Genomic DNA, 26,067 nt, shown 5'->3' with positions numbered 1-26,067 from the left:
ACTTGTGTATTTTTAAAGTAATCTGTATACAATTTAGTATTATTTTGGGTATTCAAAGCCAAACTTCAACACATATTTGTACCAATTAATCTCGGAAAATGTGTGGTTAGGTATCTAAATTTCAGGCTACGCTCAAATTATGGCTTTACCACTTGACCAAAGTGTGTGATCCTGGGCATATTCGTATAGTTCACTCTGCCTGACCTGTTAAAATTCGGTGCCCCTACACTCATGGTTTAATAGATGGGCAGCAGAGGGATTAGGGGACACACACACACACACACATCTAACATTGAAAATATCTGGGCCACATTTATTGAACACAATTGTGTCATACAATAGCAAATCAAAGTAAACACATCAAACAAAGAGTCATCATGGACAATTGCATATTATAACCTTTATGTAAACAGTAAGTATCAGACAATGATGTACAGGGACACGCCCCACCAGGAGTGATGCCAGGAGGCCGCAAACCCCTCAACCAGCACTGTCGGCCTCCTGATGCAGCCCTTACAGCCCAGGCACTCCCTTGCACTCAACTCAATTAAAATGTGCTCAGAAAATGCACCAAACTATTAAATGTTGCGTTTAAAATGGGATTATGGACATGAACCATTGATGGGAGACATTCAGAATGGGACCACTGTAGGGGTTCAGTTGGAAAGGGGGGTGTTGTGGAATGGGTGGGTTATTGGAGGGTATGTTGTGCTCGAAATATTGTTAAGATCAACAAGACTACCTGTATTGATTGGACATGGTATGTTCTGTTCTTGAAATGTAAAGAAGTTTGAAAAAAAATATAATTTTGTAGGAAACAAAATCTCCTATTCCTTGCTCCAGTATTCTGGGTGGGGGGGGGGGGTCTATCTTTCACAACAAGATGTATTGTTGGGTGGACACCATCCGAGATGGTACAAAGACTGGGGGCCTCACTGCTTAGCCCTCTCAGAGGAGTAGGGGGAGGCATCACCCTCAATTCTCCCAAGCCAGTCCAGGAAAGGCATGCTGGGTGCTGGTGCGAATAGGTGGGAGGGGAGGTAATTGGAACGGTGGTTAGGGCAGCTGAAGGACGGTGACTGGACAATGAAAGGTGAAGGAGGATCAGATATAACAAAGGGGTGCACAGATGGGAAGAGAATATAGGTAGAATGATGTTGCAACACTATTTTCCTTGCTTCTCTTTTGCTCTTTTGTTTTGCAACCCAGTTCCTCCTTTTCAAATCCAAATTCGGATTATAATTGGTTCCAAGATCAATCTACCAGAAGTGGAAGCTAGGAATCGTTTACCTGGCATTTTGCGAGAGAAAGCCTTGTTGTACTTTTCTTGCGTGTGCTTTTATTCAACACTCGGTCATATCGGATAAACTAACTCGCCTAAAGCACTACACCTCGATCACTACTTACCATATTCTTGAAAATTGCTTTTACAAGACCAACGGTTTCTTGAACCCTTCCCAAGTCAAAAAGGAAGATCTTCCTGGAATCATTCTTGAGTCATCCATGGCTAGTTCAGGGAGATCATCCAAAACTATCCTGAAGTATGTGTATAGGCAGAAATATTCAAATGATGACTAGAGTTATCACAGAAACTACTCCAAGAGGAGTTCTGATTACTTCCAGTGATGATCTTGTATTACTCCAGGATGACTTCATGACAACTTCAGGATGGGTTTGAAATGGTGAACGATTATTGCAGACAATTTCAGGAGGATGTTTCTTTCAAACGATTTAGGAAAAGGGTTTTGATTCCTTGTGTGTAAAATGGCTGGTATTACTATAGGGTTAGACTTATGAATAGTGTACTGGAAAACATGGAATTTGCAGCTGTTACTTGCCTTCTTTGCTAGAGCACTCAAATGTCATTAACTAAGGTTTGCTGATTTAGTATACAAAACTACAAATCCACCCCACAATGTCACAAACCAACCTCTAAACTCCCTCATTTCATAGCTCACCTCTAGCTAACATGGCATCACACCCAATAAACTCCCACAATTACAAATCACTGCACTAACACAAACACTTTCAGTGACCTAAACAGAATCCGTTAAAGGTCTAACTGCATGACAAGATTGCCACTCACTTCACCCAATATCACTATGAGCAGCTAGCAATTAGTTCGACCATTCACCACACCCAAGAAAACATTAGCTGACCCCCCCCCCCACAGAAATCCAATAGCATAAAAACATGTACCATTTACAAGTTGGCACCAACCTACAAATTCACCAGATCAACTATAATAGTTCTACACACAAGAGCACTTGCATCTTCAGTTTCACAGAGCAGCATGTGCGCTACAATTACATTGTACATTAGTAGCAGGGGCTGACATAGCAACCAAACTCAGTTGTGGGGATGTTACAATTCCATTTTTTTTTTAAACCGTAATCTGAAAGATTGCACAGGTGTGTGGTAACATGTAGGTGTCACTTCAGGCATGACTGTCATACTCTACCAAAAACACACTGTTAAGGAGACGTGGTGATAGAGTTCAGCTTGTCAAATTAGATCTGTCCAACAAAACATTTGTAGCAGACAACTGACAGGTAACTTTATAGTCCAATATTTTGCAGTTGTTGCACAGCTACATCGCCAGGAACTGCAACATTACACAGACATTTGCAGATTTAATGCCGTGTCTATCAATTGTCCAGGTGAAGTAAGAGGCAGGTTCTGAGGAAGGAATGTAGGAGGAATGAAGAACACTAGCCATCCCTGCCAAAAGACTTAGATTTTCTAGCTTTTATTGTCAGCCATTAATACATTTTGGAATAGTCCGTTTTCAGCCATCAGCTTTTTCAATATAATTCTCTTTTTTTCACTGCATCTTCTTTTTCCAGATTCCACCAGTAGCTGCTTTTCCTCCTCTTCCTTTCTTTTCAAAGCCTCAATCATAGCTTTTCGTTATTTCATCAAATGTTTCCTTTGTCTTAATACTGTTTCTTGGCTGCGGGTATGAAAAAGGCAAGTTGAAACTTCACAATGTGACTACCAATACAACAAACATTTTGCCTGAGCTGTACACTGGGGTGACTCCCCTTAAGCACGATCCTATCCGCCGCCTTGGGGTTTTGCTTATTCTTGCTCTACTTGGCGCTCTCCCTCCCTCCCCATGCAGCTACCCACAACTCAGTGTAGCTTTACACATAAAAGTGCGTATGGGTACATACCCTTGAGAGTGTGCTGTGACCACTATAATTTATAAATAGCGGCAAGCTGCGTCACCAATTCCGCATGGTCTACTTATAAAGACCTTGAATGAATAGGACAGAAAACGGATTGGTATTTGCGAATCACGCTCTACCTTGGACATCCTAGATTGGTTCCCCAACCTGTGGACTAAACTTTCAGGATTGCATGTAAGGTATATATATAAAAAAAAAAAAAAAAGATAGTTTAGGAATTTCGATTTGGGGAACCAATCCAGGATGTCCAAGCACCACTAAAAACTTTTAGCACAACGCGCCAGCCATTCACAGGTCTCTCGGGACTCAACCGTTTATCATCAAGTACCATCAGAAAATTGTTCCAAGATATTTTCACAATCAACTTCCAAACCTGGTCACCATACCAAGCGTTCAATTTCAAGGCCTTGAAGACAGCTAAGGTCGAAACAATTCACCTACAGATGACCCGATATTGTTTTACTTTCATTCTAAAAGACTGCATACCTAACTTTAAGGAGGTAGAGTGCGATTCACCAATACCAATCCATTCTCTGTCCTAGCTGCACACATACTCTGACCTGGACTACGGTCCCCGAGGGCATTCAACCCATAGCACTCTATACTTTAGAGAGTTACTCTAGAGGAAAGAGATGCTGTAAATTAGGTGGGGATTGTGCAGCATTCATCTGTATGCGCGAAAAAAGGGAACGACTCCGCAAAGGGACGTCAGATGTACCCTCCTCCCCCAATCAAATAGATGAACCAAAAAAAAAAATGTGCTTACCTAACTACAAAGCATGACTGCCTTGAAATCCTTTTCTTCACGTATTTCTCTTCTACTTTCATCGATACCCTCTATCAGCAATTTAAAATTAACTTCACCAGGAATTGCAAAGGCTCAAATTCCCGATCCTTTCAAATGCAGAGAATTGTCGGAATCAAAAAGAGTGCCATGATTTGAGTTATTATCTAAAAGAAGAAATAAAAAAGTTAATTTAGTATACGCCAAGTATTTGTGAACCAGATCTTTACCCAAAACCATTAATTTATAGTGGGCTTGCTATGGATGTTCCTGCCTGATGTGTCCAGATTTATGAGTGTTTGGTGCTTGGTTAACTTCCTCCAAGACTTCCACCCATTATGGCTTTAACTAGTTGAATCTGTTTGCAAAATTAGAGGTGGGTGTTCCGGAGAGGCAATATGTTCTTAACTGCAGAGCTCTTGTACCTAGAACGCTGCAGTCATTTTGTGTGTGCCCTTTAAAAGACAAGCACCCGTTTCAGTTTCTTGAACGGACATATCAACCATAGAGAGCCCCAGCTTGCAGACAGCAACATGCAGGAAATAGGAGGGTATGCAGGGACAGAACCCATTACCAAAGTGATCTTTACTGGTGGAACCGTCAATATTACACCTTAGCAGGAAGGCCTTTGCTAATATGAGCCAGGCACTATCTCCAGAAGAGTGAGATGTCTCCTCCCAAACAACCCGCCACAGGGGGGGGGGGGTGTTGGGGAGAAATTATTTAACTCAAGGGGGGTGGGGGGGGAGGCAGGGTCAGCATAGAAAGGCTTGAAGACCACTTCCTTAAGGGAATAGTGGCCTCCAGCTTTCAAATAGCAAAGCAATTAACAGCACTCTTACACGCCCAGGTCAGCAAACTCCCGCTACCGCACCAGTCCTCTGATAAACAAGGCAGCTTAAAAATCCAGACAAGCATGAAAATAGCTGAACAGCTAATGAGAATGAACTGGTCCCATCATTAGAGAAGAAAAAACATAAAAAGCATTCATCCCAGATCATAAAACAATGATCAAAAAAGATATTTTCAAAATTAATGACATGGATCACTATCCCTAGAAAGCATTCAATAACGTTTACAGGCAAACTATCTTCAATTAACTGCTGGGGTCAAGTGGTTGGGGGGAAAAATGGCATTGAAGGGGCAATAAATTCCCTCCGGGAACCTCATCAACCTATATAGAGAATGTGACATAAGGATAACTAGAACATGCAGTAATCCCGAGTCCCAGAAACTTAGAAACTTACATTTGTAAGTATTAAATCATGTAGTGATTTCCCCAATCCCCAAAGTGTTGAACTAAACGTATATTGAGTAGAGCAGGAGTCATGGGGGGGGGGGTGGGGGGAAATTAGAACACCGTCCCCTGCACATAAAAGCTGGCACAACTAGCCCTACTGTGAACCAAAAAGGCAATGTAAAACGGGGGTAAACAGGCCATCATCTGCGTGTTCTTCAAAAATAAATGGCGTAAAAAGCTCTGCCTCCTGGGTATAGCATCCATAACTTCCAGCGGTGAAAAAATATTCAAAAGCATTACAATACAAAATGAATCTCTGAATGCCAGACAGTTTGCTTTTTATGGGGGGTAGCTTTACAGAACCTCTTTAGGGGTGCTTTGACCTTGAACTTCACAGAGTACCTGCCCTGTACACTTCACATTATACAAATCTCATCAATATACCCCAGCTTGAAAGGGGGTGGGGGCATTGAGACTCTCCTTTAATGCAAATTCAGTTGCTGGACACGCCACTTTTTTTTAGTTGGTTGGTGTTCAGCAATGATCAGGTTGCAAGCATTGTTAAGAGAAATAAATAGATGGGGCGGGCATCTGTCCACTGTTGGTTAGGAGTCTTTTTCTCTTTCTCTCCCTTTATCATGAGTTTGGATGGCCAATATTTGCAACCATTCTCTGTGCGTAGAATCACAACAAATCTAAGCCCAAAGCACCCTGTGCCACAAGAAAGAAGAATCGAAGAACTCATTCAACAGGGCATTACAACCACCCCCAGCCTGAGACTACACCTGGCAGTGTGTGCAGCACACCCGTACCACACAGCGGCTCAAACAGTCTGCCACACACTTCAAAACCTAGCCAGCCTTCATGCTAGCCAAACAAAACTTTGCCACTTGGCATACTGCTTCAGAATTAAGCAATATTAAAAATGCTGCGAAAGTCACACGCGCTTCCCACAAGCCACACCTCAACAGTCCCCACACAAGGGAAATCTATGCCAGCCGGTATCTGTGCACTGGCATGCAGCTGTCTGGGCAACTTATTGAAAATTACAAGCATTGTGCCCTCTATATAAAATAGACCAGGGGTCTCCAAACTTTATGTTGGCGTGAACTACTTTCAGTAAGGGGCCAAGAGCTACTTGCAGGCTATATCAGGGGTTGGGGTTGTTCATAAACATTGGAACTGTACTTTTTTAGCTGTAATTTTCCCTTTATAAATATAAGGAATAACATATCCCTTCACAATTATGTTAATAAGTTCAAAAATCTCTTTATTGCATTCTTATTTATTAGAAGTTCTCATAGAAAGACTTTCACAATGTAGGAAAATTATTGGGACATTCAGTGTGAAGGTTGACACTGCATGCCATCCACCAGTGCTCTGTAGTCTGTTGTACAACTTGATACAGCAACTCAAATGGAGTCACTCAGATGCTCATCGGTCAGGCGGGTTCGAAATTTCGATTTGATGACGTTCATATCTGAAAATGCAGATTCACAGAGCTAGGTGGAACCAAACAGACGTCACTTTTAATGCCGCTTGGCAAATGATCTCGGACCCGGCCAGCGCCGTCCCATGGACCAGAGGGTTGACGAGGCAGAGGGACAGCCAAAGCAGGGGGTGTTGTATGATATCTTGCTCCCCCACAGCAGATTGCTGGAGAGCCCAGCAATCTGCTGTGGGGGAGCTGGATATCATACAACACTGGAAATGCGTGCTTCCGTCGCTGCTCGCCTCTTCCCCCATGGCCAAGCAAGGTGGGGGCACAGAGGGAGAGGGGTGCAGGGGGAACCAGCATTGCAGTGATCCGCCCCCCCTGCTCACCTTTCCCCATGTGTTAGTCTTTGTGGGTCCCAAGGGAGAGAGGGAAGCAGAGGGACCGAGAAAGGCCTGAAATGCTTGCTTCCCGACACTCCCTCCAACTGTGGGGCAGCGGTCTGAGCTGAGAAGCGGCATCCCTTACCAGGCAATAAGACGCTGGCGGCACCAGCAGGAAGCAACAACGCAGTGTGGACATGCGAGAAATGCAAGAAAGCGCACGTCCAGGCTGCTTTTATTCCCCCGACCCCCAAAATCACATTGCACTGACTGAGCATGTATTTTCTCTTTTCTCGCTGTCCTGGATCACACGCCCCACGGTTAGAAGACCTCTGCCTACAGTATGGCTATTTTTTAGGGCTAAATACTCATTGTTATCTTGCTTGCAATAGATAGGCGTTTGCATTTTCACTGTATACTAGCAAAGCAACGGGCAGGCACCTAGTCAGTGAGACAACGCAGGTAAATCAAGGAAGTCGGTCCTATACAGAGAGAAAGAAATATTTGGGGGGGTGGGGCGGACTGGGTCAATGCACTGTCTGGCAGCACTGAGCAGTAAAGTCAGGCACATCTCCCTGCAATGTTCAGAACCCCTCACCTCGTAAAGGCAGTAAAGTTACAGAAATCATACTAAGGAAACTGCATGCCGTCGTAGTGTGCCCATTGCTGTTTTAACAGTGAAAGCTGTGTTGCGCAGATAACGGCACCGCTGGTCAATGGGCCGGCCCCCGCCGGATCCGAGATTCCATACCAAGCGTGTAGCCGGATCCGGCCAGTCAGCCACCGCAAACCCATGCTCTGCGCTGGGTTACTTAAAGGAGGCAGCACAGAGTAGGGGCGGGGCAGCTCACTGCCGCCATCAGCACTCCAATGGCTCCGCCCCCCTACGTGTACACAGTAGGACTTTGATACAGGTCACAGCTGCAGGAAAAGCAAACTAACTTCCTCTGGTGACCCTGTGCAGGGTGCACAGGGTCACCAGAGGAAGTTAAAGTCCTCAACCACGACCCGGTTTATGCAATGTTTGTCGGATACTTGTATCCGACAAACATTGCATGAATAAATACCCCCATTATCATTTAAACTATCCCACACAATGCAGCTACCCAACTGCTTTCAGAGGTGAGCTGCAGGTGCTGTGCAGGGTGTGGTTCAAGTAAAAGAAAATGTTGCTTATGGCGTAGTGTGGATGTTGAGTGGGACGGAGTCTGTTGCAGTCAGACGTTCCCTTTGGTTTGCAGTCTCTTTCCACACGCTCCATTCATCCAGAGGAAGCGCATTAAACAGTGTTGTGGACGCAGTCCGTGGCGCCAATGGACGAAAACAGAAGTCTGCACAGCGGGCGCCATAGAATTATGGAGGCAGAATCGTGCCCCGCCAACTTCAAGCAGCAAATGGCAACTCAGGAAGGGGGGCAGCGAGAAGATTGAAGTTAAGATCTGCGTCTCCCGGGAGAACCTAGTGTGTGACACACTGGAGGGCGATAAACAAAAACAGACCGCTGAGGCAACGCAGGCAGCGTGCCCACATGAATACAAAGAAAGCAACTCGAAGACTATCTGAAGCTGGAGATATTGTTTCCATTGCTATAAACACTGTCACCCCCGGGGTAAGCCCAGGACTGACGCTCCAAGGTCAGGAGGCAGCTCTCCCCCAGCCCCTCCCACCTGCTGCTCGCTTGCGGTTAAGAAAACGAACATGAAAGTAAATATCGAAGTCCACGATATTGTGGTCAGAGAGGATTTAACAACTCCTCCAGATACGCTGACAAGGAATAATGCATGGGGGTATTGTGCGGATAACGTGGAAGAAGGAAACTCATTAGCCCAATTAACATCTGAAGACAAAGGACCACACAATCCCGGGAAATAGGCTTGGAGATCTCACGAACGCCTAAGGCGGCAAAAAGCCAAAAAATGTAAGATCTACGCAAGCCACTACCTCAACCCTCCCTACCGAAGACGCTTGCTGAAAGGAGACGGGCCTCTGAGGGATAAAGCCCAGCCCGGCCAAAGTGCTGAAAACAAAAAAAAACAGCCAGGGTGGGGGAGGGGGCAAATTGTTACAGCAGGCTACAAATCAGAAGAAAAAAACTCAGAAACGAGTACACACGTGTTTGCGCCCAAAAGCGCTAAAAACGAAACCTCTTCTCTCTCGCTCTCCAGCAAAAATCCGTGCTATATAGCACATCGAAATATTTTTTTGCAACAAAAATCAATGGGGGAGCGGCTTCCTGTTGGACAGCCGCTGAAATGCTAGCAGGGTAGGAAGCCTGTCACATCAGCAGGTGTCAGTGCCTAGGCTACATTACAAGTAAGCTCAGCAGACAAGCTTCCCCTACAGGCCCGTTGCAACGACAGAAAACAAGCGCCAAGGGCCGGGGAGGACCTGCCCAAAACTCCAACATTGATAAAATGGCATTATATCAGGCAAGAAAAAGGACGGTCCGATGGCCAATTAAGTGAGGACATGCTGCAGAATCGTATTCCAGAGATGACAAACGAAACGGCCGCAACAACGGATCCCCCATCGTCAAAATAAACGGCCGCCTGCCCAAGGCCTAAAAATCCAGACCAGCGGACCGAGGTTGGCTTAGAGAAAAGTCAACCAGACAATACCTGCATCGTCAAACGAAAGTAGCCTTCCAAGGCAAGAGCTTGGAATGACGATAAATGAGAGGACTCAAAACAGGATGGCATCTCCACACGTGGCTGAAAAAAGAAATCACAGAAGGCTAGATCCCCATTAAAAAAAAAAAAAATACTCTAATTACCCTTCAGCATGGGTTGACCTTGGAGAGGACTCCCGCGAGGAGACGGCTCAGTGAAATTTCAACTCCAGTTTCACGAGATACCCCTTCCAACAAAGTCGACTTGATGTCCATTATGTCAACGGTCACAATTGCGCTAGCCCCTTTTTGCAAACTATACGAGGCTACGAATGAGGCCCTTAAAGACAACTCGACTAAAGGGTGAATGGAGAAATCTTGTGACAAAAACGGATCCATCGAAGGTGCCTGAGCTCAATTTTACAGCCTATCCAGGCTTGTACTCACAGACCTCAACGAGAGTAACGCTAAACAAAGCTGGCATGTTATCAGATAAGATCGTAACAGCACGTGGGGTGAAGCAAGGATGCCCTCTAGCACCAGCTTTATGCAACTCTTACATCGCTGACTATAGGGACTCCCAGGAATTAATTCGAGCCTTCCCGCCGTCATTGGGAAATACAAAAATCCCAAGAATCCTCTATGTGGACGACATAATACTGCTTGACCAAACCCCTGTCGGGTTACAAAGACATATGGATAACTTGAAGGTCTACCTGAGAGACAACAACTTGGAACTCAACGAAACAAAAAAAAAAAAAAACAAAAAAAAAAGTAATGTTTAAGGGGAAAAAAAAGAAAAAAAAACACCACAGTCTCAAACTGTTCACGGGGGTTAAGAGGCTGGAAAACGTCACCACTTTCAAATACTTGGGGATAATACCGAACAACAGTAGAGCTGAAACACCAATGCAAGACCATCTACAAGCAAAGATGAGAACTTTAATAGTCCAAACAAAAATCATTAACAGAAAGTTTGGACGGTTCTCATTAATGCCAATCCTGAAATTCTTTAGATCAAAGGTGATCCCAAGTACACTTCCAGACTCCATATGGATTAAGCTTGAGGGACTCTTGGCGCCAAGTGCTGTCATTGCCACAGTCGACTCCTATGGTGTTGATTTGACGTGAACTGAGTTTGTCCTCCCTGAAAGCGTCGAAGGAAGCAGTCTGATGCTATACAGAAAGATCATTCAACTGGCTGCGAAATCAATTCTGGAGATAATCAACAGAGCAATGTTGAACAATGAAAACCAAATGCTCACAAAATGGAGAAGAACATGAGCTTATTGAGAAAGAAAAAAAAAAGAAAAAAAAATCAGAAGTTCAGAAAAGGACCTCCTCGCCAATCCAGGGAAAGTCAATAAAAAGATCCTAGAAATGGATTGGATACAGACTCTGAATGCAGCCTGACAAAGGATCTGCCATATAATCCAAAAAAAGTAAAGATACCATACCGCGTGAAAATCCCAGACAAAGCTCTAAGAGCAAGTTTCATGAGAATTCACCTGAACTTAATCAGCACAAACGAGATCTTAGCGATCAGACGACAGGTGGACTCAAACAAATGCTGCTTCTGCACCCAAGATAATCAAATCAAGACAAGAAGGCATCTCCTATCCTGTACAGGCTTCTCAAAAGAAAGACCCACATGGCTAGGCCAGCTGCTTAATAACGTATACGTTTATGATGAACAGGAATGGTGGGCCTGCTTAATAAACAGTGAAAAGACGAACTGGGTCATCGCAGTGGTGAGTTTCATCAAAATGATTGGCCTGGTCGCATAAGTGACAAAAAGGATCTGACCGATAAAGAAATATTCACTTGTTCGTCCAAGCTGATGAGAGAGTAAAGACGCAACTACATAGCTAATTCACAGTCTGCTTAAAATACTGCTCTGCATGAGCTAAGATCACAGTGTAGACTAACATTGCTGTTAGTTTAGGTGTACAGATGGCTGGTACGGTTTGCTCCAGTGTACATGTGCGGGTCTGACTGGGCCATAAAATTGTCTCGGGCACCAATGAAAAAGTGTCCCATAGTTGTAAATGGCAATTCATTGCTTTTCTAACCCGGTTTGAATAGTACTCAAGGGGGGGTGGTTTTTTTTTTTTATTATAAAATGGGATGCAAATTGTGCATTTTAAAGAATATTTACTCAGCAACACTGGTCAAAACTATTATTGACATAGTAAAGTAACATCACCAGTGCCATGGAAGTGGAATTGATATATAGTTTGGAAAAGCAGCAGCATGAAAGAAATGTCGACGTTTAAAACTATTATTTTGGACATTTCCTTTGATCGGAGGTCAAATGCCAGCTCCGCCCCCAAACCGCCCCCTTAACTTTCGCCCTCACCCGGCCCTTGTGGGGACCCCCGGCCCCTAAATTGTTCTCCTTTCCACCACTGTATAAGGTGGTAGATGGCGGCAGCCGAATCTGCCATGAAATTCCCTAGGCGTGTGCGGCCGCACGGCCATAAAGCACTTCTATTTGGGGGTGGGTGGAGCCGAGGATGGGGATACCAGCCAAGAAGACACACAAAGATCCGCTGTTGGTGCAACTAAAATCAAAATAGGAAAAACAAACCCATCGGTCTTTTGTTCTCCCCGTTCCCCTCCCTTCCCGCTGTGAAACACCTGTGGATGAGCTCGATGTAAATAAAAATATCAAATATACCAGGCGCTTCGCCGAGATGAATAAGCGCCTTACAAACCTGCCCTTGCACGGCGTGGAGCGCTCCTTCCTCCGCGATCCTCTTCCTAAGCACGTAGACGACGTCCCACGTGAACGGCGTTATGCCTTAAAGGCATTTCAGAAACTATCGGCAAACTTTAAAACAAACACAATGCTAGCGGGTCTCGTAGGGACTTTAAATATGTGGTTGATAATGAAAGCAATACAAGGCCTACGTTTAGTCTTCTCTTGCACACATTGCAAAGGGGTAAATGCACAATCCCCTCCCTGGGGAATTCCAAATGCCCCCCCCTCCATGCAGGAGAAATAAAGAACTGAAATGCTGGTAATTCGTACCCATATGCGTCTGTCTGCATAAGACACATATCCCCATCTGCTGCACATACCAAATCCTGCAACCCCCTCTCCCTCCATCGGGGAGGCTAACTAGCCGTTCCCTGTACTGTTCACAGGTACAGTGGAAGTCCCATTGGGACGGGAGGAACGCACTGTGCCCAGCCCCACGCCATAAAACACATCTCCCACGGGTAAATCGCACATCTGCACGAGAAAAGCCTCAAACCAACTGAATCCACCTGTACTTTAAGTAAATCTCACCCCCAAAATACACAGAAATAACCCCTTCCCAATATTGCCGCTCTGCATTAAAGTAGCAATCAACAAGAGATAACTTTAAGACTTACCAGAACCCAAATAACCAACTATACGCAGTGTTCTTTGCAACGGAGGAATCTCTCCGCAACGCCGCCTTCCCTTCCCTCGCGTGCAAACCAGATGACGAAGTGAAAGCTTAAACCCACGTGATGAAGCGGAGGTTGAAACACACGTGACGCATGCAGCCCATGTGATGAAGCGGACGTTGAAACCCACGTGAAGCAGAGCAGCCCACGTGATGAAGTGGAGTCGAGCGTTGCTAGGGTCCGTTACTCGAATGGGAACTAGAAAACGGGCGAAGTCCATCTTCTATGTTCATGTCTGGGCCTGTGAGACAGAAGATTCCGTCACCGGCGAGGGCTGAGGAAAGTCCGCATCGGTTGCTAGGGTCCGTTTCCCCAATGAGCAGCAGACGCGCCTTTTCTCGGATGGGAACTAGTCTCTGGGGGACGCTGCTTAGAGCCGGCTGGGCGGGGGCGTGAATGGTGTTTTGTGTGGTGGGGAGTGTGTGTTTGTGGTACGGTGGCTGGTGGTGTGTGTTGGGGGCGTTTGTTTGCGGTGGGGTTGCTGGTGGTGTTGGATTGGAGGTAGTCCGTGGTCCTGGGGGCGGTGCTGGGTGCCTCACCTGAAGCGCATGTGCAGGCGTGCAGGTTGGGGTCCCGCGTGTCTGCGCGCCGGTCTCCGGGGCTCGCTGGGTGGTGTTTTGAGTGGTGGCGAGTGTGTGTTTGTGGTGTGGTAGCTGGTGGTGTGTGTTGGTGGGTACGTTTGTTTGCGGTGGGGTTGCTGGTGGTGTTGGATTGGGGGTAGTCGGTGGTCCTGGGGGCGGTGTGAGGTGGTGGGTGCCTCGCCTGAAGCGCAGGTGCAGGCGTGCAGGTCGGGGTCCCGCGTGTCTGCGCGCCGGTCTCCGGGGCTCGCTGGGTGGTGTTTTGAGTGGTGAGGAGTGTGTTTGTGGTGCAGTAGCTGTTGGTGGGGGTGTTTGTTTTCGGTGGGGTTGGTGGTGGTGTTGGATTGGGGGTAGTCGGTGGTCCTGGGGGCGGTGCGAGGTGGTGGGTGCCTCGCCTGAAGCGCATGTGCAGGCGTACAGGTCGGGGTCCCGCGTGTCTGCGCGCCAGTCTCCGGAGCTCGCTGAATGGTGTTTTGAGTGGTGGGGTGTGTGTGTTTGTGGTTAGGTAGCTGGTGGTTTGTGTGGAAGTGTGGGCTGTGTGTTGAATGGTGGGTTAGGTGCACATCATCCTTTTGGATGTTAAAGCGCCTGCCTTGGTCCGCCCACGCTTTCGGTAATTAAGAAGAAGAAGAAGGAACTACAAAACTACCCTTTAGGAAACGTTTCCAGGCAGCATCAGGTGAGTGCATGCGATCCAGCTCTTGTAGTGAATTTTATATGCGTTTCTTTTAGCATCCATCAACTTAGACGTTCTCACCCCTTTGTTGTTATATTGTTAAGAGGAGCCCTTTTGCAACCCCTAGCACGTTGAAGCTGTAATTCCTTGTATTGTACTTTTCACTTGTTGAAATTAAATATTGTAAGTACGTGATTTTCTAAACATCTGGTTTTGAAATTACACGGGGCAGCCTGTTGTTATTATAGACACAGTAGCTGCTCGAAGCTCATTTACGGTAGGGTTCAGGCTCTGCAATGCTCGCAGACGCAGTAACTGCTGTGCAGCTACTACACAGACCGTGCTCTGGTGTAAGTTACTATATATATTTACATGGCCACGGTACTGGCCATGTAGTTATGGATAAGTTGGTGTTTCCATAGAAAGAGCACTTTTTGGGCGGCTTATAACTTCGCCCCCTCTGGACGAATCCTCACCAAACTTTGCAAAAAAAGTGCTTGGCCCACTCTGATTTTTTTTGCAAAGTTTGGTGAGGGTTCCTCCAGGGGGGGAAAAGTTATAAGGGGGGGTCCCAAAACTTTAGTTTTTTCCCATAGACTGAATGGGAAAAATGTTTTGCTCGCGCCTACAGCCCAAACTGCTGGACGGATTTTCACCAAATTTGGACCAGGAGCAGCGGCTTGGTCCAGAAAGCGTGCTTTTGTAAATTTGGTGAAAATCCGTTGAGTAGTTTTTTAAAAAATGACCAAAAAGTAGGTCAAAAAAATTAATGATATCTGTGTTCGGTCCGCGGCCGGACTTCCCTGTTCGCTCCGCGGACAGTACGGTGATTGGGCAAGCAGCTTGCGTGATGTCCGCGGACATCTGACGTGCTCTCTCATTGGATGCGGTGAAAGCGTGCAGTGCGTCGTAGCTTGAGACGCCCGCCATCTTTGTTCCTCGCATGAGAGGCTTTGTCAGGTCTGCAGGAGTGGGATCTGCCGCCTGCACAGTAAGTCCCCCACCCCCGCTCGTGTCTCTCCTGTTCCTCCAGCCCCCCTCTCACGCCATCGGCACACAGTGGACAGCGGAGGGCCGAGGAGCGGGATCTGCCGCACAAACTCATGTCCGTACGGCATGTCCGTGTTTTTGTTTTTCCCCCCCTACCCCCGCTCATGTCCCGTGTCTCTCTCCCCCCCTACCCCCGCTCATGCCCCGTGTGTCTCTCTCCCTCCCGCCCACCCCCCGCTCATGCCTCGTGTCTCTCTCTCCCTCCCTCCCACTCCCCGCTCATGCCCCGTGTGTCTCTAGCCCACCCCCGCTCATGCCCCGTGTGTCTGTCTCTGTTGTTGCCCCCACCCACCGCTCATGCCCCGTGTCTCTCTCCTGTTGCCCCCGTGTGTCTATTCCTCCCGCCCACCCCCGCTCATGCCTCGTGTGTCTATCCCTCCCGCCGCCCACCCCCCCGCTCATGCCCCGTGTGTCTCTAGCCCTCCCGCCCACCCCCGCTCATGCCCCGTGTGTCTATCCACTTCCGCCCACCCCGCTCATGCCCCGTGTCTCTCTCCTGTTGCCCCCCGTGTCTATTCCTCCCGCCAACCCCCCGCTCATGCCCCGTGTGTGTCTCTGTTGTTGCCCCACCCCCCGCTCATGCCACGTGTCTGTTGTTGCCCCCACCCCCGCTCATGCCTCGTTTCTCTCCCCTGTTGCCCCCCTGTGTCTCTATCCCTCCTGCCCACCCCCTGCTCATGCCCTGTCTGTTGTTGCCCTCACCCCGCTCATGCCCCGTCTGTCTCTCCTGTTGCCCCCCGTGTCTATCCCTCCCGCCCACCCCCCGCTCATGCCCCGTGTCTATCCCTCCCGCCCACCCCCCGCTCATGCCCCGTGTATCCCTGCTGTTGCCCCCGCTCATGCTCCGTGTCTGTCTCCTGTTATGCCCCGCTCATGCCTCGTGTCCCCCCACCCCGCTCATGCCCCGTGTCTGTCTCCTGTTACGCCCCGCTCATGCCCTGTGTCTCTCTCCTGTTACCCCCCGCTCATGCCCTGTGTCTCTCTCCTGTTACCCCCCGCTCATGCCCCGTGTCTCCCTCCTGTTGCCCCCCACCCCCTGCTCATGCCCCAAGTCTCTCTTCTGTTACCCCCACCCCTTGCTCATGCCCCGTGTCTCCTTCGTTTTCCCCCGCTGCCCGCTCATGCCCCGTGTCTCCCTGCTGTTGCCCCCCACCCCCCGCTCATGCCCCGTGTCTGTCTCCTGTTACGCCCCGCTCATGCCCCGTGGCTCTCTCCTGTTGCCCCCCAAATCCCTGGTCATGCCCTGTCTCCCTTCTGTTGCCCCCCACCCCCCGGTCATGTCCCGTGTCTCCCTCCTGTTGCCCCCCACCCCGCGCTCATGCCCTGTGTCTGTCTACTGTTACCCCCGCTCATGCCCCGTGTCTCTCTTCTGTTGCCCCCCGGTCATGTCCCGTGTCTCCCTGCTGCCTTCCCTTTCCATGGTGGCCATCTTGGTAAAAGATTTTCCGTCCCGGTTTGGGAAGAAAAATCTTTTTTTTACCACCTGGGGTTCCCACTTTGAGGACCTAAGATGCTAGTGGTCTTCATCTATTGAAAAGGATGTTATGGTGACATTGCACTAATAAAAACCTATGAAATTCAATGAAAAAACTTTGTTAAAGGGACGTTATGGTTAAGTTGCGCTACTAAAAACCTATGAAATTCTGTGAAAAAACTTTGTTAAAGGGACGTTATGGTTCCAAGTAAAACCGAAAACCCCCTGAAATTCGGCAGTTATGGTAAGATGAGCAAAAATAACTCGCGCCACCGTGCACTGCTAACACTAACACCCAGGACATCAAAGATGACATCACAAATGTCATTGATGACATCACATGTGCATTTACTTTTCATGAAAACTCTGTACAAGGGATTCTTATAATGCTGAACAAAAACTGCCAAGGATCATTGGGATAAATATCATGAGCTAATTAGTGCATTAAAGAATGAATTGATATAAATAGCATTCTATTGTGAAGTTCTATCCACTATACTAAGCTACTCATGCAGAAACATAGTGTAGTATCGGGGATGGTAAGAAGACATCTGGATTCAGGTGAGGCACAGGAGACCAGTATATATAAAAGGAGTGAGTTTATTTATAAGTTACAGAGTTACAGGGCTAGTTATATAGAAAGGGGCAGGGAGCTAAACAGATGACATCCTTTCAGTAAGGTTCTCCCATCCTGTGTTACCAACTGTAGTTCTTGGAACCTTCAGGTCCCATCACATTCCATATGACATAGCTGTGTTCTACCATCAGCAGCACTGTGTGCACCCAGTGCAAATAGATAAGTACAACACTACACATCTCCCTCTCTTCAATTGAACACCAAACAAAGTATCACAAACCAAGCCTTAAAAGAGGCTCTCAAAATTACACACTCCCGCAAATCCGTAAAACCATTACAACATTCACAACCAAGGAAGCGTATCCACATTCACGTAACTAACAATCAAGTACACAAATCACCACCTGCCCGGGACTGCCACTCCCGGGCCTCACAACTGCCACTTGCGAGCACATACGTTCCTTGCCACACTCTCAACCATCAAAGCGTATCTCCTCCCACTCCACCTGCCACCTGGAGACAAGGGTCTGCCACACCCAGCACAAACGCGTACACACGCAACCATCAGAAACTATCTAACATTATATGGACCATATACCTCGCAACCATAACTGCATAATTACATACACCACCATTCCTCTCCGAAACACCTGTGGTTTGCGCCATCACATATTCACATACACACCCTGCCATAAGAAACAATGAAAAGTGGGAAAATGCAGAAAAAAAACCTCACAAAACAAAGATCACATTAAAACAACGCAGCTGGAAAAGAACAGCGCGAGAATAGAATACACCGCGACAGATACTGATCAGATCTGAGTCCTGGTGCAAAAGATCTTTGAAAACAAAATTGTTTTGAATGCGGCCAAAAATTGAAAGCATCCAAAGTTTAAAAAAACATGTTAGGCCAAGGAAAATAAACCGGTAATATCTTCCATGCATGCCATATGTAATATGCCCAAAAAATGGTATACATACCATGCAACATTCATGTCACATTTAACCATAAGGCTATCTCCTTTAACATGGAGATCACTCAGCAATTTCACTTATATATTTCATGACATCAGAACGATGCTGTGCCAAGAAAAAAATATTATACTCCAACATGACAACAGAACGATGCTCTGCCACTTAAATTTATACTTATTCCAATCCACATCTTGGATAATATATTATTAATGAACATATTTCCCCTTGGAAATAACACATTTAAAATATCAATATGCATTGCAAACATATATGAAATACAGCATTTGAAAACCTGAAACTTATAATATTGTTAAACACTACACGCAGGAAAAAAACATTTTCTTTTTCTTTGTGTTGTTTGTTGGTTAGGTTGTTGGTGTGATATAGTGTTATGCATAAACCCATACAACCACTCATCCTCATAAAGTAAATGCAATCACCAATTACACTCAATCACCCTTTTGAATATTAGGACTTACCATTCCATACACCATGACAAAATCCACTTTATGTCTTCCCAGCCAGGCACACCAAATTTGCACAAATCATGTTCCACAACAATGCAGGAATACACCATTTAAATCATTGCAGTAAACAACTGCACCTAACATCACAATTTATAAATCGATTACATCTAATGTAAATATGGCATTTAAATTATCTGAAAAACATGTATTGCAAAAACAGATGTACGAAATGAACCCAATTGCAACATCCTCCAATAAATGGAAATAGAATCGGTGCCATTCTCATAAAAAAAATGAAAACATAACTTACATTAAATCAGTACAAAGATATGTAAAAAGTCTGCAAACGTCCATGAATTGCACGTAGAAATATCTGGTGAACAGAATAGACGAAAACAGTACCTTAATTGTTCACCTTCAAACGGAACGGGAAACATTGCTAGTGCCTCCAAGCTCCGTTGACTTGTTGTTGCATCGTTACTCACATGACACTGGAGAAAACAGTATTCGTGTTAACTTGCGGCTTCCAAAACAATACCATGCCCGCACCATGGATAAATAAGAAAACTTCCTGGGTTAGATTATTCGCAGACCAGTAAAACATATCCTTGCCAGTTGCTCTATTGCCGTGTCGAAATGATCCATATATTACTCTTCCCACACGTCCTTCATCTAGTGTCATTGACTGCACATGTGGACCCCCGGCAGCAGTTCCACGCACGGTAAATTAAAAACAAAATCTCTTCCGTGTACGTCACAACGCAAAAGGACGTACAGATGGCCTTTCATCTAATGTACTCCGAATACAGAAGACAACGCTGTACGTGGAATACTTTCACAGCAACATTCGGGGCTCCGCCAACACTCGCTCTGGATTCGATCACGTCATCATTTTTCAACGAGTGCTACACAGAGCAGATCTCCGGCACTGTTCAATTAGTTAACTGTTAGACGTCGTTGCACGACGATGTGCCATTATAAGGCAATTGAATGCACTGCACGCCAACTTATGAACTATCAGCTGAATGGTGAAATTATATGCCACACGGCATATTAGTCATTACATGGCCGAAAACAACAGCTGACCACTAACTCACGCTGCACTAACCGCTCCCACGCAGTACTTTATCAGCAGCGGCACCAAAAAGGGGATGGTCATGCTTCCCTAGCCCTGTAACTCACCAACCGCACTGGGCAGCAAGCCCCTAATTCAAACGCTGCTGCAACGCCCCAGCCGTGCCGTGCAGTAACTTAATAGACAGCAAAACGGGATGCTCCTCAACAGTCTTTTGCGTGCTGGCTGCCTGCCATATAAATATAAAAATAGCAGGACTTATACCTTGTGTAGGCTGATGTATGAAGTCATCTCACTGGAAACGGGCGCTGGGCTGTGCCATTGCTGGGCTCATCATGGACCTATGCCAAAAGCATTTTTATGATGCCAGGAGTCATCAGAATTTACATCAGTGGGTCCTTTAATCTTGGGATGAACAGGCAAATATACATCAGATAAACTGGAACCAGCAAACACCTGTTCATCCCATCCTCGTCGCCATTTGTAGTATCGGGGATGGTAAGAAGACATCTGGATTCAGGTAAGGCACAGGAGACCAGTATATATAAAAGGAGTGAGTTTATTTATAAGTTACAGAGTTACAGGGCTAGTTATATAGAAAGGGGCAGGGAGCTAAACAGATGACATCCTTTCAGTAAGGTTCTCCCATCCTGTGTTACCAACTGTAGTTCTTGGAACCTTCAGGTCCCATCACATTCCATATGACATAGCTGTGTTCTACCATCAGCAGCACTGTGTGCACCCAGTGCAAGTACAACACTACACATAGGCAGTGTGTGCAGCATACATGATGAAGGTGCAATATTCATAATCTTGTCATGTTGAATAGTAAAATGATAACTGCTTTCTTATTAGAGCTTTGCGTACTGTGAAACATGTAATAAGTAGATAATAAAACTCACTTAATACATAATTATTACAGACAAAACACAGAGACAACAACACATACAAATATGAGTATATACAGGGACAGTGAAGTAAACAAAAAAGCAGAAGTAGTAGCAGAAAGAGTTCATAACCTAGCTGATTGTCTTTATGCAAAGAAACTATTGCTCTGTTTCAAAGCTGCTACTTACCATATGTATGTGTATCACATGATGTGACTGCACCCAAAGGAAAGGAAAGTGAGTACAATGTATACAAATATGAGCATATACAGGGAAGGTAGAGTAATAAAAATAAAACTATGAGAAAGTGCTGATAACCCTAATGATTATCTTCAGGCACAGAAAGGATTGCTCTTTCAAGCCTGTGTCTTCCGCTATGTATATGTTTCATATGATGTGACTTGACCCTAAATCTACAAATATAGTACCTTTTCAATTTTTACTTCCTGACTGTTACTGAAGAAAACTGTGGCCTAGATATGTCAGTGAAGGGGGAAAAAAGGGAGAGCCAGACATGTGATGTCATCAGTGATGTCATCAATGACATTTGTGATGTCATCTTTGATGTCCTGGGTGTTAGTGTTAGCAGTGCACGGTGGCGCGAGTTATGGTTGCTTATCTTACCATAACTGCCGAATTTCGGGGGTTTTTCGGTTTTACCTGGAACCATAACGTCCCTTTAACAGAGTTTTTTCACTGAATTTCATAGGTTTTTAGTAGCGCACCTATACCTGTGCCGGATAATGCTCGCAGCAGCTACTACACAGACCCTGCTCTGGTGTAAGTGACTACATATATAATAATACCTGCACAGGCTAATGCTCGGAGAGGCAGTAACTGCTGTGCAGCTGCTACACAGACCCTGCTCTGTTGTAAATGACTACATATATAATAATACCTGCACAGGCTAATGCTCGGAGAGGCAGTAACTGCTGTGCAGCTGCTACACAGACCCTGCTCTGGTGTAAGTGACATATATATATATATATATATATATATATATATATATATATATATATATATACCTGCGCCGGCTAATGCTTGCAGAGACAGTAACTGCTTTATAGCTGCTACACAGACCCTGCTCTGGTGCAAGTGACATATATATATATATATATATATATATATATATATATGCGCGCCGGCTAATGCTTGCAGAGACAGTAACTGCTTTATAGCTGCTACACAGACCCTGCTCTGGTGTAAGTGACTATATATATAAAATACCTGCACCGGCTAATGCTCACAGATGCAGTAACTGCTGTGCAGCTACTACACACACCCTGCTCTGGTGTAAGTGTCTGTCACAAAGTGTGTAGGGGTGATGGAGTTCTTTCTGTGAATTGTTTGCCGATTCTGTGGCGTAGTATTTATTTATTTATTATTTTATTTTTTTGCTTTGAGGACTTGCTTTGTACAGTTTGAGTTGTCTTTGGTATTTTATTTAGTCTTGTCTGGTGTATTGTTCTCTCCATTTTGTTTCCATGTTGCAGTTGTTTTTTTTTTTTTTTGGGATGTTTTTTCAGTTCTTCTGTGAACCATTTTGCTGCCAGTGTTTTTGGTGTTGCTTTGAATGTTTTAGCTGGTGCTAATTGGTTAATGGCCTTGGTGATCCAATTGTTGAGTGTGTCTTCTGTTGTATCTATGTTTGTATCGGTGGGATCTCTTTCACCTAGGTTGTTGTGGTGGGTTGATAGCATGGCGGCCTCGTCCGCTAGTTTTGTTGCAAAGTTGGGGTTGTAAGAAGATGGTTTGTAGATCAGTAGGAATACTATGTTGGATTGGTCATTGAGTTCTATCTTGATTTGGAGGGATTCATAGTCTTGCGCGTTGGTTGTGATGATTCGAGATGCTCAGGCGTGTTTTTTGTGTATAATTGCGATTCTACCTCCTCTTCGGTTTTCTCTGTTGGCGTGTATTAATTTATAATTGTCGTGTATTGCTTCGTTCGCGATGGCTTTATAGTTATCTTATAGCCAGGTTTCAGTAAGGAAGAGCACGTCTGTGCCTCCTTCGCTTAGGAAGTCACTGATTTCTGTTGAGTGGTTTGCATGGATCTAATGTTGAGGAGGCTGCAGTGTAGTTTGCTGGATTTACCTTTTGTGTTGTTGTTAGTATTGTTTGTTCTGACCGGTGTGGTGTTGGTTGGGTTTCCATTCCAGGTGGGTTTTTCCCGGTTGAGTCTTTTAGGTGGGGTGGTTCTTTGTTGGTCAGTCTCTTTGACGAGTAGACCGATAAGGTTTATGGTGGGGTTGGTTCGTTTCCGGGTGGTAAATAGGGTAGCTACCCCTCTGTTGTTCCAGTCTTGGTGATATAGGGGGTGTAGAGTGAGTGTGATGGTTTCCAATTTGTTTGTTGTTCTGGTTGGGGTATTGTCCATGGTGGAGACCGGGTTGTGATGGTTTATTAGTTGTCATCCGTTTTTGTCCTGGTTGGGTCTGTATTCATGAAGCTTGTTGGCTGTCGGTTCATTGTTGCTGTGCTGTTTTTGTTTACCACATTGTCGTATGTGGACAGGTAGCGAGCATTGTAGTCTCTTTGCTCTGTTATTTGTATGTCTCCATGGGCCATCTCAGATGTTTGTCGAGTTTTTTGGGGTTGTGGGATCATGCTGGTCCGTGCCTTCCCGAGTGGTTTGGGATTTCCCTATTATTTCTGTTGTCTTTTCTGACTTCTTTGTCTTTCTTGTGGCGAGGCATGATGCATGGGTTGTGTTCCTTAGTGGGCGTCCTATTTCGATTGGTGTTTTTCATGGTCTTTTGGGTTTAGTCTTTGCTGTTTGTGGTTTCTTGTTGCTTGTATTTGGTAGGTTGTGGGTAGTTGAGACCTCAGTTGATGGGACTTTGTGGTTCCGTTTGTTTATTGCTTCTGGAGGTACATTTCGTTATGGTTGTTGATTATTGGATTTTGCGCAAAGCAAACATGAATAATGTGTGAAGGAGTGCATGTGAATACTGCCATATATTGGTGCAGTGATGTTGGGGAGAATTCTTATTTCTGTGCTAATTCCCTTCAACCTTGGAGACCCCCAGCTCTTTTGCTGGACTGTAGGACTTTTTAATTTTAACCCTGTAGTGAGTGCGACCCTTTTCCCACTTCCTCATGTGTTTTGACCTTTGGATTATGTTTTCACTGTTTTTGGAGTCTGACAAACTCCATCTGCATCTACTTTTTGTATGGTGACACACTGCACCTTCAGTGCAGTGTCACTGAGAAATCCTTTAGATTTCTCATAAGGTTTAAAATACCTTTTTCTTGTGTAAACTACTGTTCCCAAGAATAGTAAAGTGAAATTGACTTTACTTACCTTTTCTCTTTGTGGGTCCAGCACACACCATCTTAAGTGGCGTGCTGGGGGGTTACCTAGTAGCTCCTTATCCTACATTCTCATGTAACATTTGTATGTTGCCCTCCCTACTTTTAAATGGCTAGTGGCAGTAGTTTAATTTTTCCTACCATTGTGCTTTTCTACAGCAGGCTGAACCCCCAGCTGCAGTATAGCACCCAGAGGTGACCATTTTATAAAAACGGCCCCTGTCTTCTTTTTTTGCAATTTTCTGTTTGTGAGGTCTTTCTTGGGTTTTACTCTGTGCGTCGAACAGATTGGAGCCCTTTTTTTGTCTTGCCTTTGGCGCACTTCAGCCCTGAGGGCCGCCTCTGTTTCCAGTGTGTCTGGAAGGACAGGATGTGAGGGAGGGTCCAGAAACTCCCCTGTCCTTTGTCTCTAGGAATGCCTGAATGCAACCAGTCCTGAATGGCTGGCTGGCTGTCCTTTCAGGACAGCGACCCTGATGTGTCATTGACAGCCTAGGCTGTGCATGAATGGGAGAAACCTGCTTAAAAAGTGAGGGTTTTGGGACTAGAGGCAGAGTCGACCACTGGGAGAAACACCCGATGAAGAAACCGTGAACGAAGCTTGCTGCATCCTCCTGGACCTTCGAGTTGCCTGGTGAAGCCCTGCTGCTGTGCTGAAACTCCCTTTCCAGACAGAGAAGCTTCGGATTGGACGACTTCTCCCCTTGGGTTAGTGGGACCAACTAACACAGAGACTAACGCCACTGGACCATCTTCTCTGGCTGTACTTCTTCATTGCTGCAAGAACCAAGTGCCATGGGTCGAGCAATCCGTAGTCGAGTGAAATGTCTGAAATCTGGCTAGAAGCTCCAGGAGTCTCCTAAGGACCCTCCAGAAGCAGGACGACCCAGAGCTAGAGTCCCCTCACCAGACCCAAGGAGTGAAGGAAGCCCAACCGGTACCAGAGATCAGCAACAGTGCTGTTTACTAAGCGCTGAAACCGAAAAGAGCCCATAGCTGCCAATGACCTCCGAAGTACCACCGCAGGAGATGTCCTCCCTCTTATCCCCACAACTAAGGCTCAGGAACACAGGGTCTGTAACGCTGTAGCAGGACAGAAGCCAGCTGGACCACTCTTCTTCAAAGCAGAGGTACTGTTTAGACTTGGGGTATTTACCTCACTGTCTCGTAGCCTTGCTTTTCTCAGTTGGGAATTGCAGTGGCCTACCTTTTTAGAGTTGATTCCAACTCTGTTTTCACAGCTTGTGACCCTACAAGTGATTTTCTAACAAACTCTCTAACTTTGTGCAAGCCTTTTGATCCTAAGAAGTACCTCTGCTCCAAAGATTGTTTCAAATTTACTCTGGCTGTCCTGGCTCCCTGCAGACTCTTCTAGCCCACTGACTTGATATGGTTTGTCCCTCATAGGTAGTAACTTGTTTTAGACAGTTACTGCTGGGGAAGGCTTGTCTAGATTTCATTGGAAGATTTATTGTCCTCACATATACTGAGAACCTGTTTAACCTTTTTCCTTCCTTTAAACCTTTCCTTTCTGCAACCTAATGTGATACATAAATGCCATTACTGTCCTTGTGATTGAAGTCATCCCAGGGTGTAGCAATTGTGTATGAAGCATATCCAAAGATTATCCACTAACTTGCTCTGATTCTGAAAAGTAATTTTGAAGTATATTTACATTGTTACATGAATTGCACGCTTATTTAAAAATTGATGTTAATTAAATAAACAACTATTTATAACTGAAACCTTGAGTGTAAGTGTTACTTGGCTACTTGTATTTACAGATTTCATTTGTACAGCTCTACAGCTCAGTTATCCCTCTTGAGATAGGCCTGGCTGCTCAGACACACTGCCAACCTGTGTAGTTCAGACCTATACCAAAAGGTGGGCTTACCTAATACCAAGCAGATAAGT

General features: G+C 45.7%; 1 protein-coding gene and 1 long non-coding RNA gene across 16 annotated transcripts in view; one reads left to right on the top strand and one right to left on the bottom strand.

Annotated features, from left to right (window-relative positions):
- Positions 1-287: 287 nt before the first annotated feature.
- LOC138503586 (uncharacterized) lies at positions 288-13,178 on the bottom strand. The gene is made up of 3 exons (XR_011279669.1): positions 13,023-13,178; positions 3,958-4,142; positions 288-2,953 (listed from the first exon to the last, which is right to left on the bottom strand). It is a non-coding gene; the product is annotated as an uncharacterized lncRNA (long non-coding RNA).
- A 90-nt stretch (positions 13,179-13,268) lies between these two features.
- The window catches only part of PPFIA1 (PTPRF interacting protein alpha 1), a 1,842,515-nt gene continuing 1,829,716 nt past the window's right edge, over positions 13,269-26,067 (top strand). For 9 of the 15 annotated variants that reach the window (XM_069623437.1, XM_069623430.1, XM_069623431.1 and 6 more), the window contains exon 1: positions 13,269-14,336. The gene's annotated coding sequence lies outside the window, so the exon portion shown is untranslated. The remainder of the gene's footprint in view (positions 14,337-26,067) is intronic. The other 6 variants (XM_069623438.1, XM_069623432.1, XM_069623433.1 and 3 more) reach the window with 2 other exon arrangements.

This window comes from Ambystoma mexicanum, chromosome 11 (genome assembly GCF_040938575.1).
Source record: "Ambystoma mexicanum isolate Mex_15411 chromosome 11, UKY_AmexF1_1, whole genome shotgun sequence".
Lineage (NCBI taxonomy): Eukaryota > Metazoa > Chordata > Amphibia > Caudata > Ambystomatidae > Ambystoma > Ambystoma mexicanum.
The sequence above is the reverse complement of the archived record's forward strand: the minus strand, read 5'-3'. Positions and strand labels throughout refer to the sequence as shown.